The sequence below is a fragment of the Antrostomus carolinensis genome, unplaced genomic scaffold (genome assembly GCF_000700745.2).
Source record: "Antrostomus carolinensis isolate BGI_N321 unplaced genomic scaffold, ASM70074v2 scaffold19948, whole genome shotgun sequence".
Taxonomy (NCBI): domain Eukaryota; kingdom Metazoa; phylum Chordata; class Aves; order Caprimulgiformes; family Caprimulgidae; genus Antrostomus; species Antrostomus carolinensis.
The window spans coordinates 27,641-40,805 of record NW_010332527.1 but is presented as its reverse complement, the minus strand read 5'-3'; positions in this window follow the sequence as shown (position 1 = coordinate 40,805).

Genomic DNA, 13,165 nt, shown 5'->3' with positions numbered 1-13,165 from the left:
AAGGCTTTTGACAAGTGACATGATTTTTTCTGAAGGCTTTAACAGTTTAAAAATGATGATGCAAAGGCAAGTGGTATTATAGAGGGAAGGCAATTGCAGAGTCAGGTTTAGGGTATCCATGTGGCTCACAGTCATACATCACTGGAGTGTTGTTGGATAGACCACTTAGTAAATGCTTCCACCTTCCTCTCTAAAGAGGGAATAACATTTGCTTCCTTTTGTAAAACACTCAGATCTCCAGATGAAAAGCATCATGTGCAGGTTAGTAATGCTGTCCCAGCACAAGAAAATGTCTAATTGCAAGGTGGGTTTGCAATTATCTGATCATACACACCCATGGTACCTGCATGTGTAACCTTTTTTAAGAGCCAATAGATTAATAAGATTTGGCAATGAAATTGTGGAAGAGGAAAGTTATGTCAAATCTTTAACAAAGTTATTTTTAAAGCTTCCAGCTTAAATGCCAACATCCACTTATGTGAGTGGGAAGACTTTCCCGACCAATACTTGCAGAATCACACGTAATGTCGCTTCATTTCCACTTCCTTCTCTCTGCTTCTCTGTGCTGTAAGAGTATTTGTAGATGCTCTAAGTGCAGAGTCATCAGGGCCAGGTATTAACTAAAGTTAAAAGTCTATGGGGAGAGTGTGATACAGTCGTAGTAGTCCTTACAGCCTGAAACATTTGCTGTCATTGCTTTATGACCAGGGTTGTTAAAAGTCATGGCAAATTAATCCAGCATAGGCAGTTTTTGCCAAGATATGATTTAGTTTCTACAAAAAGTTTTAAAAATATTTCAGGACGTAGCATTTTTAAGTTTTTGGAATATAAAGAGCTATAAACTAATAATTTCAGAAAGATCAATGTTAGACCAAAGGGTCTGTTTCTGTTTTGGGATGAAGGGGCACCTCTGTGCCTCCTTTCTGTGCTCTTAGTTTGCTCCTTTGCTTTTGCCTTGAGACTTCTCAACAGTATTACACCTCTGGCTTAAAAGGTGCTGAATTACACAAAGAAACTAAAGATAAGTTTTTGGTACTTTCCAAACTAGAGATATTTCCTCTGGTAAATTTCCCCCATATGAGATCAGTTAACTGAAAACAGGATGTGGCTCAGAGAGAGATTAAAAATTGAAGCTTAACTTCATTGTAGAGCCATTCCACCAATGCTTAGCATTGCAGGGCACTGTGTGGCTATTTAAGGTGAATCATCTTTTTTTAACATCCAAGGAAAAAAAAGCTTATAAGGGAATATATTTAATTTGAGTACTATCTTTTCAAAATAATCCAAGGCCTTGAGATTTTTAATAAAACAGATTTCCTAGTACATTTAAAAGTGGAATTTAGGACCAGATGCTAAGTGTTTTAAAGACTGTAGTTAAAGTGCAAATATTATTTCCAGGGCTGAGAACCTCATTTCAGAGAGATGCTTGAAACAGGGATGCCTCATTCTATGAAAGCATAATTTTCAGTTAGTATAAATTATCTGGAAATGTGCACATGTTCCAGGAAATCCTGAAAACCTGGTGAAACACAGGAAGGAAAACTTGTTGGTAAAAGCAGATCCAGTCCCCATGAGATGCACTACTTCTAGGAACTGGAGATGAGTACTCAAAGTCAAGATTCCTGATTGCTCATAGCTTTGATATTAAGAAGATCTTTAACCTCTATGTTCTTACTTCTGTTCTGACTTAAGCTACCCATGAAATAGGAATACAATAAAGTAGCTGTGAGATTTCATCAATCCAAGATTAAAAAAAAAAAAAAAAACAACCAGCCACAAAGATTCATGAAATTTGATAGATTGTTACACTCAGCAAATTTGACAGGTCTGCACAATTCAGTCTCTTGTCTACAATAAAATATTATAAAACATTTTTGTTATATCTGCCTGTGCCTACTACCAGTTGTAGCTCTGCTTTGTTATGGTGATACACTGAGGACCCAGCCCAACTCATAATACAGGAGATGGAAAGTTTCCCCACTAACTTCCGTAAGAGTTGGACTGTAATCCTCAAAGAGACATCAGGAATCAATTTTTTTTTCTTTATCCTTGCTCTGCCTCAAGATTTTTCCAGATCATATTCTCTGTAACATAGTATTATCCTTAGCTTCCTAGTAATTTTTTTATTTTTATTTTTTTCCCCCCAAATAATAGACCTTCTGGACCACCTCTTCAGCATTTCTCAGAAAAAAAGCACCCATAAAATGGACACTAGATCCCATTTCTGTGATTTCAGTCAATCACTAGAGCAGTTTCCACAATGCCAGCCAAGGAATCACCCTGAAGAGAAGAGGCTAGAGAAAACTAAAGTGTTTGTCACAGTGGCCTTGATAGTTTCCTATGAGCAATACTACTTCAGAGTGAAACATCACTAAGAGATGGCTGAGCCTGCCTCTGATTTTAGGCAACATAACTAGGCAGGCATTCTTTACATTAAGCAGCTGCTTGGTGTGTACCTGTCTCAGTCACTATGTCTCCACATCAGGAGAAACACGGCGTACAGACATGTGAAGCCAGCATGGACCAGTTGATGATGGTTTCACTAGATTAAGCTCTGTTTTCAGTTGCAGCCTGTCTACATTAAGGGCTTACACTGGTACTTGTGGTTATGCTTCTGTTTCTCTTAATGTACACAGAGCCTGATCTAAACTGGAAAATTCTTAGCTGCTTATTTCCATTCTTAATGCTTTGGAGAGAACTCTGGGAATGGGAGCTGTGCCCACCAGAATGCCTGCCAAAACACTCTTCCACAGCTCTGGATGTAACATGAAAAAACAAGTTAAGATTCAATATCTTTTGACTATAAAACAGCTGGCAAAATATGGATAGTCTATCGATAGCTCAGGTCACTTGTACAATGTGTTATAGAGACAAACAATTATCAGAAAACCCAGTCTATTTGAATAGGACTAATTAGTGGAAAAAGAAAAAGGAAACAACAGGTTTCTTTAAGAATGTCTTCATTAATTCTCCTTAATGACAAGAATTGAGGGGAGAGTGAAGGCTATGGTAAACCTCCCCTAACCCTTTCCAAAGTTATGCATTTTGCTAGTAAGAGCAAAAGAGAGAGATGTTTAGAAGATAACCTTTTTAGGTATGACAGAAGCAGGAAGAGACTGACTATACACTAACTTGGATCTCTCTTCGCTGAGACAATAATTCCCTTTGCTATTGTAGAGGGACTAATAGCACTGGGCTTATCTTTCTAATGGTATTTTTCAGCATGGTACATAAACCTGAGTAATTTGCACAAGCACTGGTAGCTTTGCCAGCGATAGGACTCCAAAAGCACATCAGCACATACAAGTTCCCAGCAGCATCCTTGGAATTCAGACAAGAAAACAAACCTTGTAACTCCACGTCGAACATCTGCATCACAAATTGGATGTTGAAACCCCAGAGCAAGTGAATGGGGCACGGAGTTCTTAGGAAATGAATGCTCCCATCTGTTGAGGTTCAGTAACAATGGGTCATCCTGGAAGAAATTAAAATACAGACTGGCTTCATAGTGCAACAGTTTAGAATTGTGGCAAGTTTTCACAAGCTAAAGTTGTATTTTCTTTGTGGCAAGATAAGTGCAGGAAGGAAATTCAGCATTTTTTAAATCTGGTTATCTAAAATCATATCTAATGCTTTTTCTTATAATGAATATTTTGGTTCAAAGCCCAGGGACTGGCAGGCAGGGCCCTGGGAAGTGTTTCCAGGCTGGGCTGCCCTCTGCTCTCCTTGGAGCAGTTCAGAACTGGGCATGGAGATCAGCAGGACCACCATGGACATGGGGCCAGTGGATGCAGATACAGGATACACGGGAGTGTGGCTTTCTAAGAATCTGCTTTGAACTCATGCAGGTTCTCCTGATTTCTGGTATTATATCCATGGAACACTGTAAAGTACATTACAGACCAATTTGACCCCTCATGTTTCCACGGGAAATTTGTGATCCTAGCTTGTTTCTGAGATTCCTGAGCAAAACAGAAGCTCAGCTGATCCTGCCAGGGTTCTTCAGTGTCATATGGAAACTGTGAAATGGTGAAGTTCTTTAGCTTTGATAGGAAGCCACAAATGACACCAGGGACTTAAAGAAGATTCCCCTGTCAGCCTGGGTTGAGTAATTGTGCATAACCACAAGCTGGACAAGAATCATGGAGCTTGAAGTTTTAGAGTGAAAATACATCTCTGACTATGTTTACCTACTTGGTGGAGAAAAAAAACCCCATGTATTGCCTCTTCATTCACTATGTACAAAGAGATTCATCCCAGGAATTGAAATCTCTGCCACAAATATATCTCCAGACTTCTCTTGTCAAGGGGAGTACAGGCCTTTAACAAGAGTGCCTATTTTAACGTCTCCCAACTAATGGGCTAGAAACAAAACACCTTTTAATACTGCATAGACTGGTGACTCCTAACTTTTGGAATTACACTAATGGTGGAAACTAATACCTATTTCTACCTAGCTGTCAGAGCCTGGGGATGAATATTCTCTAGGGCCTTACAGCAGTAGGCTTTTATGGAAAATGTTATTATATGGGCAGTGAAAATGACGTTTTTATGGCTTGTTGCTTTTTATAAATAACGAAGGAAAACTGGCTAATCAGACTCTGGCAGAGACAGATAATGCAGCCACATAGTAAGTGCAAGTCTTCAGTTACAGCAGCAGTTTATGCCCAATCTGTCACCAACACTAATGTTTATGTCTATATATTGTAAATCCCATTTCAGCAGGTATGAACTGGCACAGTGACATGTGAATCTCCTCCCATGTGGAGATGCAGAATGTTTATAAAATTTTCTCTTTGGAAAGAAATTTCCATGTTTACATTTTGTGATTCAGTTAAAGAAACACTCTATCTACAGATCTAGATATCAAGTATAAGAAATAAAGCTCCTCCAAAATAATTGCAACAACACTGATCTGCATCAGCTGAGGATGTGCTCCATGGCCTCACAGTATAAACTGCAGAGAATATATAATAACCAGTGGAAAGAATGCACTGTTGAGGTTACTCTTGTAAAGCCAAGTTAGACAATGCAAGTCCATGACAGGGCTCCTTGAAACCAGTTTGCAGTGTACAAAACCCAGCTTCTGAACCTCTCTCTGTTTCTTTTGGAGTACTTCTAACCGGCGCCAGTGGGGCTGCTGTCATTAAGTGAAAATTGATTTTCCATTGTAAACCCCAATTTTTGTGGTTTAATATCTCAGCTGATTCAAAGTGCATCAAATATAACTTTTTGTTTGCTTTACTTGCAAAAAAAAAAAAATGGCCATTTTAGTTGTCAAGTATCAAATAAATAAAGAAAATATAGTCTGAAGCACAGCACCTTAGGAATAATCTGTATTTCATTACTTCAAGCTATGAATATGGGTAAATATAATTATTTTATAAATAACCACCTATGTGTAACAAATATTTCGTGGGACAGAAAAGAAAGGGTTGAACATAGCAATCCTCACTCAAGATTTCTCTGCTATTGTTTTCTAAACTTGAATGTCCTTTTTATGACAGTTGTGGCATTTAATTCAGTTTAGTATTTTCCAGGAAATCAGTTGCTGCTTAAACATGTTTCTACATTCCAAGTTCATTCAGAACTTGAAAAGCAAAATTTAACATGAGGAATGGAATTTTGTAATGACCCAACAACTGGCAAAACCAAACTCTTAGTTCCCAGTAGAATGAAAGAGCCAAACCTAGATATTCCTCCTAATTAAAGGTGAAAACATTATTAAACATCTCAAAAATTGAAAGCACATGTAACTCCTATAAGATTGGGGTTTTTTTACTGGAAAATAACTGATGGCCATGCCAAATTTCAGTGTGTTCTGATGTAAGAATTCAGCAAGAGATTAAGAACACATTTTGCTAGGAGACATGCACAAACATTAATATATACATAGCCTGAAAATAAGCCTCTGTAGGTAGGGTCAAGTGAGAACTCATGATGGATGAACACCAGAAGTGGCAGCTCTCAGGGAGAGAGATTTTTTTTAAATTACAAAATAACATTCACTCAAAATAAAACATACTATTCCTTAGTATGTTTTCACTCATCTCTCCCACACCCCTACTATAAATAAATCTACTGGTCCTGTTACTAGATTCCACAACTCTCTGTTTGTGGAAATGGGAGTTTGAGATTATTTATGGAAAAAGATTTTTGAACTCAAAAGAAATCTTACTGAGGATTCAATTCTAGGATTTTGCATTGCTCTACCCAGTGCAGGATCCCACCTGCTGACTCAGAGGAGAGGCTGTGCCTACATTGAACATTTTCATTACTATTCAAAGATAAAAAACAATTTCAGTGTGATATTCTTACTTTACATTGCTCAAATGCACTGGACAAACAACTCTGATGAAGTGAATATTTCTCCTCTTCCAGAGGATTTCAGGTTGTGAGTGTACCATCATAATAAAATAAAAATTATGTGGTAACTTGGACTTGTATCCTACTAGCTCATGTAAGCAATTTTCTCTTTCACCTAGTATTTAATACAATATGTTTTCAGGTCAGCCAAGAAATAATTATGATAGTCACTTCAAGGTATTGAGGTATTAAAAGCAAGAATATTAACCTGCTACAGGGATTTAGCATTCCTCTTCTAAAACTACAGGGTATTCCTGATAAAAAAAAAAACCAATTTTTTTGACAGAGCACTCATCTGGCTACGGCTACTTAGAGCTTGTGGCATATCCTGAAAAATTATATACACACAAAATCATTTCTGCACTGCTAGGAAAGCAATGACCAGAGAACAGCACCATTTTGGCTCTCTTCCTAAATTAGTCACAGTAGTTTGAGGCAGCACAGCAGCTTTCATGACCAGACCAAAGGAGTGAGAGTTTCATGTGTCACTATGCATAATAGGGTGGAATTTGGTCTATTCAAGTCATTTACTAGCTTGGATCAATTAGATTAATTTCTGGTTGCAATGAAGTGAAGAGAGAAATCGGTTCATTTTGTGATGCTTAGCTATCTAAAAATCAGTAAAATACAAATGGAACCTACCAAAATACATATTTTTAAAAAGAACTAAAAAGCTTACATAGTATTAACCCTCAGAATTGTTATCTCAGGAATTCAACCAATTCAACTCTTATATATCTGCCAAGAGTACTCGGGGAGAATCACATTAGAATGACATCTGGTGAATTTTCTTATTCAAAGGCTGATCTGGAAAATATATTAAAAAGGAATAAAAGTACAATGGCCAAACTCATTTAACTGACTCTCTCTCGGAGATTATCTGTTAATATCACTAGAAGCAACTCTGAAGTTCACTTTGGAGACTAGGTCAACTATGATGTGCTACTATCTCAATAAATGGCAATAAAAATCCTGTTTATTCATGGCCCTTGGCATCTTGCCTGAATCGACAGACGAGGCCAGTCATCTCTATTCTAGGAGATGTGAGAATAAATTTGGACTCAAGTACACAGCTTTCTGGGCAAATGCATTAATATGTAGGCAGACCAGTAATCCAACACACAGAAGCTGGCTGGCCTTTGGGTAGGCTACAAAAGCGTAGCAGTTGAATACATGTTTTTCTGGAACCACTACAGCTATTAGCTGGTGATTCAAAGCCTGGAACATTTGGAGACTTGCACATCGTGTATATAAACAACTGAGGAACAGAAAAACACTGTGTACAATTCAGATACAAAAGGACCCTTCTGATGTCTAGAATCCCCAGTAAGCACAGAGGTACAGAATGTGTTTTAAAATAATTTCCATTTAATAATACAGATGAGTCATCTAAGCAGTGATTATTCCACAAATTTCCATTTTTGCTGGAATTAATCCTGTGATAGTTGCTTCATACCTCAGAACTAATTAAAAACTGTCCTTTTACGCAGTGTTATACTGTGTACCAGTTTGATATTCAGCATATATGACATTCAGGGTAGTCTAGAGTATCAGCTGGGGGAGGCAAAGAAAATCCTTGAACCCCAAAAGTTGCAACAGAAACCATCAACAGCCTTGGAGGATGATTTAGTCCCACCAGTCTTAGGAAGTTCTCCCACGCAACGCAGAATTGGCCCCGCTATATATATATATGTACACACACACACACACACACACACTGATTAAAGTTAAGTACTGATACAACTAGAACAGAGTTATTTCCCTGGAAATTAATTACTTATAACTCATCCATATTAAATATTATTTCTTACATTGTCCTTCTAGATGTTAACTATGACTTACCTTATATGGATCTAATTGATTTGAATGAAGAAAATTCTTGTTCATGTCCTTGGCTACAATTCTTTCAGTCTCCTCGCTCTTGGTTTCATCTGGTTTTATCTAGCACACAGTACGAATACAAAACTGGTAAACAGATTGATACAAATCCATCACCACTGGTAAACACAAGCCAGAGCAAAGGTATATTCATAATATAGGCAGAGATTAGATTAAAGCTCTTAAAGGCCATCTTAGCTACTCCATGCAATAGGAATAGGAATTATTTTAACTAACTGGTATCTTGGTAGTGTGACCCATGGCTATGACATCTGAATATAATTTGATCTTTTTCATACAATGACGACATTGTGCTTTAAAGAAATCTTCAAGTTCTACCTTAGCACAGATAGCTGAGTCAGTTCTGCGTTTATCATCAGATGCAAGAAACAAGAGTTTGGGAGAAGATATATCACTCTTGAGAAATAATTAGGTCTCATGAGACACAGTTACCCTCACAAGAACATTGTCCAGTTCAGAAGTAGAAATGTCTACGGGAGGACTGCCTAGACAACCTCATTAAGCATTTAAGTGTGCTTCTCTCTGCAATTTGAGTTTATATCCAGTTATTATTCAATACAGTTTTATCTTCTTATGCTTCTTAGAAAAGTTTGGATGATTTAAAAAAAAAAATACCCACAGAGCCAAAATTCAAAATTGCATCATCTGTGACTATCTTCTTTCCACATATTAAACACTCTGGATCAAGGATATTCCTAGGAGAGAAGGAAAACAGTAATTTTAAAGTTCTTGGACGTGCTGCTTTTGGGCAGCTATTCAATAAAAATAAAAATGCATGCAACTGTACTTTGTATCAAACTCTCTTCTCAGTTTTATTGGGAACCAAGTTGATGTGTGCCAGGAGCTGTGAGAAGGAAATTTGGCCCTTCATCTGTCATTTTCCTGGAGGCAAGGCAAACCTTTTAACTGTGAAATTCAGTCATCAAATGCCAAAGTAACATTTGTTAGAAATCTACCTCAGTTACAGTAGACACTGATTCAGTCTACTGTGTCTTAACATATAAATAATGAATGGCACACATATTATTTAGGATTAGGAAAAAAACAAAACAAAAACTCAAGAAAGCATAAAAATAGCAGCAGTGTCAGGAATGGAAATGCAGGAATTAAAAAAAAAGTACAAAAGGAGAACCTAAGGAATAAAATGGTTTCTTTCACAGCGAGCACATGAAGTGGCTGCATATATTTACAAAGCTGTACAAACATAATTTTATACCAGCAAAGATCACCCACAGTAGCAGAAGAGCAAGACTCTTCCCACCTGTTTAACCTCCAGCAGGACTGAGCATAAGGTGGCCACTGCAATCCAGAACAGGCACCAGCCATAAGGTTAGAGGCCCCTCAGCAATGCAAGTTTTTACAAATACTGAGTTAACATCCCACCTAGGCACACTAGTTTTGTTTGCAGTGACTCCTGAAAGTCAGGAGTTTTGTTTGCAATTGTTTTGTATGAGAGAATTACCTTAGTAACCAGATGACACAGGACATACAGTAACTGTGCCCACATGGTATCTTCTGGGCTGGATTCTGCAGAAACATTTTGCACAGAGGACAGATGTATATGGAAGCAGCATTATTCGTGTGCTTTTCCATAGGTTTTTTAGAAGCATGTGAGCTACTCATGGTTTACACACTGATGCTTGACACCAGATCTTCCAAACACAGAGGTGCTGTAGGATGTTCTCTTATGAAAAGAAACTGAGAACTTCAGTCTAAAGCCATCCCTATTTTTTGCTGTTCCAGCTGTAGTTAAACTGCAGATATTAAGATAATCCTGAAGAAAAAAAAAAAAAAAGGAGACAGATTCAAAGATTTAGCATTGAGCATACACTAAACTAAACTGCCAGTCAGCCAACTTAAATGCAGATCAAAAATTTAAGGACTGCAGTAAGAATTCACCTAACCAAACCAGTGAGAAGGCTGGAAAAATAATGACTAGTTCATTCCCAAACTATACTAATTTGAGTTGTGAAGACATGAACCAAATTAAGAGGAAAGAGGAAAAAAAACATAATTGGTATTCCCTAGTAGGCATCATTTCATATGTTGCCCTAAAAATAGAGCCTCAGGGGAGCTGCCTCAGAAATCTTGTTCTGGTAAATCCTCCTCCAGCGCTGCAGGTTGCCAGTAGAGATTTCAAGACAGAAGAGAGAGGCTGAAGAGTGAAAATAGAGCATTGCAAACCCAGACTGCTATGGTTAGCTCTTACCGATTTAGAAACAGGTTGCCCTTCTATGGTTCTAGATTTTGTTTTATTGTTTTTCATTTCCCTAATTTCTGTTCCTCATATCTATTTCATACAGGTTTTATTAGTTTACATGTTGCTTCTCTGGGCTGCTAATGCACTTATTTTGCTACCAATACTTTTTAGCATTGCAAGATTTTTTCATGCAAAGGAATTCCATTAAGCATCCCCACTTGTGCTTCTAGATCAATGTCTTTAGTGCAAGATTAACAATTTTGAGAAATTCAGTGTCATTATCAGCACAAGGTACAACACAGTGGTAAGAAGCTTTTCGAGTGAGCTGACTATATAAAATTAAACCACCTAGTAACCTAGTCTGCTGAAATACTGTGTCCACACTAAAATCACAGTCTCCAAGAAATTCTAAAATGCAAATATCTTCTGTTTCATATAACATGTTTTAACTTGTAGCTTAAGTGTCACTCACTACGTGCTACCACATACATGATGCACTTGCCAGAAAACGCCCAGGTTAATTCAAGCAAAGGAGGACTTTTTGTTAGGCTGAATTTCCTTATTTCTGTGGTTTTAAGCTGCATTTAGACTTAATTATCTCTGTAAAAAGCAGGAAGCAGCACTGAAGTACATTTCCCATTCTGAGTTCTCAAATATCACATTTCTCCATGAGCAGAAATGGGGTAATTATGTGATTCTTGAAATGAGTACTGCACCCTGACCTATTGCTTGTACCGCTGCTTGCAGCCTCTCTTATCTCAGAACTCTAGACTGATCAGAAAAGGCTTTGCATCCTCTGCCCATCCCTTATCACACAGCCCTGACTATGACACCATCACTGGTCAATCTAAAATTTGTGCAAGAATCTCAGAGATTGTGGGGCGGTTGTTGTCTTGCAGGTGAATTTATTTGACAAATAATTTGGGTGATATGAAGAAAAAAAAATGCCTGCAGACATGAAATTAGTATTATGGCACGACACATGAAAATACATATTTTTTTCCAACCACTAGGAAATGAATGCAGCATTTTCAGTAGCTGAACTTCTGAAAAATGTCTTTAAAAAGTTGTTTTGTTTTGCAAAGGAGGGAGGCAGCTGTGAGTAAAGTACTAATATTAATAGGACCTATAGGAAAATGATCTTGTGCTCCCTCTGCTGTTTCTGTCACAGCGGGATACTGGGAGTATTTCAAGAGCTGTGTAGATTCCTTCATGCACCGTAAGAAATACTCATGCCTAAGTAGAAAGGGGAGTCATTTAAAAGCATTCTCAAAAATAAAGCAGTATGGTGTAAAAATTAAGGATAAATAGCATTATCTAGCTGGAAAGCAAGCTTTTATGCATGATACAATGCCATGGACGTACGTGAGCTTTCTTTAAATTAACATTAAAAGTCTGTTCCATTAAGAATACTAACAAAATATAATTCCACATGAGTTCTGAATATTATTGTAATTTAAGTTATGTTATTGTTATTTATTATCACAATTGTGCAGACAATTTTTACTAAGGCTGCAGAGTTAATATCCAAAATATGGTCTTTCTAAAATACAAGCAGTGAGGAACATACTACTACTTTTAAAATAGTCTGTTTTCTCTACACACACAGATGACATACCAACACTATCTATCAGAAGAAGCACCAAATGCAAGAACATCAAAAGTATTTAAAATTGGCTGAAATATCTCATATAACAAATAATAATTAGCAATGTCTGGAAAGAGGACTTACCAAACTGGTTACTGACTGAAATTCTTGGCACATCACGAGCAAGGGAAAACACTAGATTTAATCTCTCTCCAAGTGGGATTCCCCTGCACCACATGCTTGTTTTTTAATTGTAGTAGCATGACTGTTTTGTTTTTAATACTTAGTTTAACACTGCCTTCTTTTAACCTTAGACCAATCACATTTACATTAGTGTAAGGGGATTTTTCTCATGATTAAGAGACTGAATCAGCTGCAAGAGGGTAAAATTTCAACTTTTGACATCTAAAAAGTCAAGAAAAGATGAAATATTCTTGATAATGGTTTTGCAGAGAAACGCATCTCAGGCAGTTAGTTCCACCTTTGTGAACATGCAAATTACAAAATAGTTATTGTATTCTGAATATTTGTATTAATTTAAAAATACCTCTTATAAAGATAAAGCAGGAGCACATTAATATTTTTCATCATAACAAGCCTGATTCAAATATGACATATAAGCAAAACAATCAGCACTCTTGTATCTAACATGCCTGCATACTAGCGTGCCTAAAAAGAGCAAGGTTCTGTCATCTGCAGATCTAAGGGAACTAAAAAAGCACAATGGGGTCAGGAGTACCCAGCTTCAGTATGGCTCTCAGCATAACCTAAAATAGCTTTAGGAGTTGTCTTCCATCATTCTTACACTACAGAACTTTAATGAAGTTAGAACAGTTAAAATAGTCACTACAAGGAACTTGGGCTGCAGGAAGGTTTGTCCTAAATACTTGGATGTTGTTGTGCTAGGTTAGATAGATTTATATTTTTTTTAATTTGTTTGGAAATTAAAGTTGTAACAAAATGATTTTATGAACTCTTTTATTTTTCCTTTTTTTTTTTTTTTTTAAATGAAGGGTTATGTTTTAATAAGACATCAGATTTTAATGCTTCTAAGTGTTATTCTGACACATGACAGTACTTTCCATGTTTGTTTTTACAGTCGATCCGCTTCA